Here is a 2,508-nt window from a genome sequence, read left to right on the forward strand (position 1 = left end):
CAGATAAACATGTTCATGGCTCCACAGATAAATATGTTCATGGCTCCACAGATAAATATGTTCATGGCTCCACAGATAAATATGTTCATGGCTCCACAGATAAATATGGAAGGCACATTTTGGGCCAACGAAGCGTCATAAAATCCATCTGTTGCCTGTTTCTCCCACCCTCCCTCTGGTCCAGTTTAAAGWGAATTAATTGTCTCCTCACTGCTGCATCTTTAATAAAGATCTCTGTGTAACAAACAGCTCCTCCAAATGCTTCTGCTCMTGTGTTGGGATTTAGTTTAATTACGGTTTACATCTTAATTTATTCTTTTTTAAGGTGTGAAGCAGAAGGATTAGCAGGTAAAGTGAGTCAGAAGTGGACAGACGATGCTGACTGCACGTTTGTCTGCAAATAAAACACATGAACTAACCTCTGAGTTTATTTTATTTTATTTTTTAAATGATAGACTGCAAATGAGTGAGGATTAGGGCCAGAGAAAATAATAATTCTGACTTTATTCTCAAAATTCTTACTTTATTCTCAGAATTCCGACTTTATTCGCAAAACTCTGACGTTATTCTCAGAATTCAGATTTTTTTTCCATAGAATTTTGTCTTTTTCCTCAAAATTCTGAATTTTTTGCTCATAATTCTGCAAAATAAAGTCAGAATTCTGACTTTTTCCTGAATCTGAGTAAAAATCTGAATTCTGACTTTTTTCTCAGAGTCCTGAGATCAAAAAATAATTATTTTTCCCCAGAGGTCCTAATCCTTTCCCCTAACTACAGGTTATATGTCTAAATAAAATTTGCCCTCTTAAGATGTGTTCCTGCTTTGTTTTTCTGACGGTGAGGATAGAAAACAAACATGCGCTACATAAACAAATGATCAGGATCATTGGTCTAAAAAACCTTAAATGACTTAATCATATAAAGTTTGTAAAGCAAACAGTTCATTGAACAAAAATGTGCTAAAACTTAAAAAAAAGAGAATTAAGCAAACATTTTAAAAGAAATGCCAAAAACATACGTTTCACAACCTATCCCTCAGAATAAATGTTAGGGATGAGTCTCAGCTACTACCACACCAAATGTTTAATATCCATTAAATTAACAGAGTAAAAACCACTTGGTTGATTATCTGCGTCGGTCATGTGATGATTACGTTTGTTAAAATGTGTCCTGGTTTGTAAGATCACACAGATCACCTGCCTTTACAATGATAGATGATAAAAAGCTAAATGTAGCTGCAGCAGCAGAGGTAAAAACATCTGAATCAAACCGTGACTCATCCCATCTGAATTCATCAAACCAACCTTTAGCAATGACTGGAAACACTGCGTCAGACAAGTTTTCTGTAAACACGAGCTGAACGCTGATCAATAAACTGATGGGCTGACAGAACACAGTACCAACAGACAGATTAAAGGTAATCATACAGGCGACAGGTCCAACATTATGTGTTCAATAACTGGTGTGATCTTCAGTCACAAGCTGGCCAGGCTGCATTGTTTAAAGGACTTCCTGAAAGCACAATTTCTGCTTTCACTCATTGAATTAGTATTTATTAGAAAAGAACAGGTTTGACTCAATAATAAAAGCCTGTTAGAGATAAATCACACACGTCTTTACGGTTTATAGTCTGTTAAATAAGATCATATAAACTTCACTTCCCACTCAGTCCGATCAATCCTGAAGCATCTCGTGAGGATTTACTTTTATCAGCATCTTTATTTAAACAGCTTTGTTTATTCTTCAGAGGATTCTCCTTATCTGTGCTCTTTTAAAACACATAAAACTGAATTATTAACAGCAGTTTTTACAACAGATGCTGATGGATCATGAGGTTCTGACCCACTTCTTTCTAATCTTTACTTTAATCAGATGCTCTGCTCATTGTTCAAAGAAAGTTAACTTTTAGCTCAGAATTTGGTCATTTGGCCGGTAAAGTCCAGTGAGTGTAACTTTATGTCCAATAAAGCCAAAACCAAAGCAACAAACTTCATCCAGTTTTTATAACYACAGAGAAATAAATCACTTACTTGTTTGTCATCTGGCAGTGGGAGTCATTCCTTTGTGATRCCTGAAACGAGAACAACCTTGAGTTATATGTTGTGTAAATTATTAATTTTACAGTGATGTAATATTAAAGCACCTTTTAACTCCCACAGGTTTGTTCAGTTCTTTAAACTTCAGCTCTAAGTCTTTAGGAATCAGCACAGATCAGAACAGAAACACTAAGAAATACAAAAAAAACTGAACAGTTTAGATATAAAAAGTTCCAAATTCACCAAGAGATTGTGCGTCTTTGATACAAGCAAACTTTAAAGTGTAATTCACAAAAACCCTCCAAAGGAAGACATGCACCTGAAGCTGTGCTGCCAACAGTTAAATCAGYTTTTCCTGCTGCGTTTACAGGGAAACTGGAGGTAAACTGTCCAGATTCATGGAAACAACTTCCCTTTGATTCTCAAATACCAACAACGTTTGTATTACATCAAATATTTAGCATCTCTGAGAG

The 2,508-nt window shown here is 35.5% G+C and overlaps 1 protein-coding gene across 1 annotated transcript in view; it reads right to left on the reverse strand.

Moving 5' to 3' along the window:
* The window catches only part of LOC106525905 (leucine-rich repeat and fibronectin type III domain-containing protein 1-like protein), a gene marked incomplete at both ends in the record, with an annotated part of 175,206 nt that extends 173,138 nt beyond the window's left edge, over nucleotides 1–2,068 (reverse strand). Inside the window, 1 exon segment of the mRNA XM_014020290.1 lies at nucleotides 2,030–2,068.
* Between the last annotated feature and the right edge of the window lie 440 nt (nucleotides 2,069–2,508).

This window comes from Austrofundulus limnaeus, unplaced genomic scaffold (assembly GCF_001266775.1).
Source record: "Austrofundulus limnaeus strain Quisiro unplaced genomic scaffold, Austrofundulus_limnaeus-1.0 Scaffold247, whole genome shotgun sequence".
In the NCBI taxonomy this organism is placed as follows: Eukaryota; Metazoa; Chordata; class Actinopteri; order Cyprinodontiformes; family Rivulidae; genus Austrofundulus; species Austrofundulus limnaeus.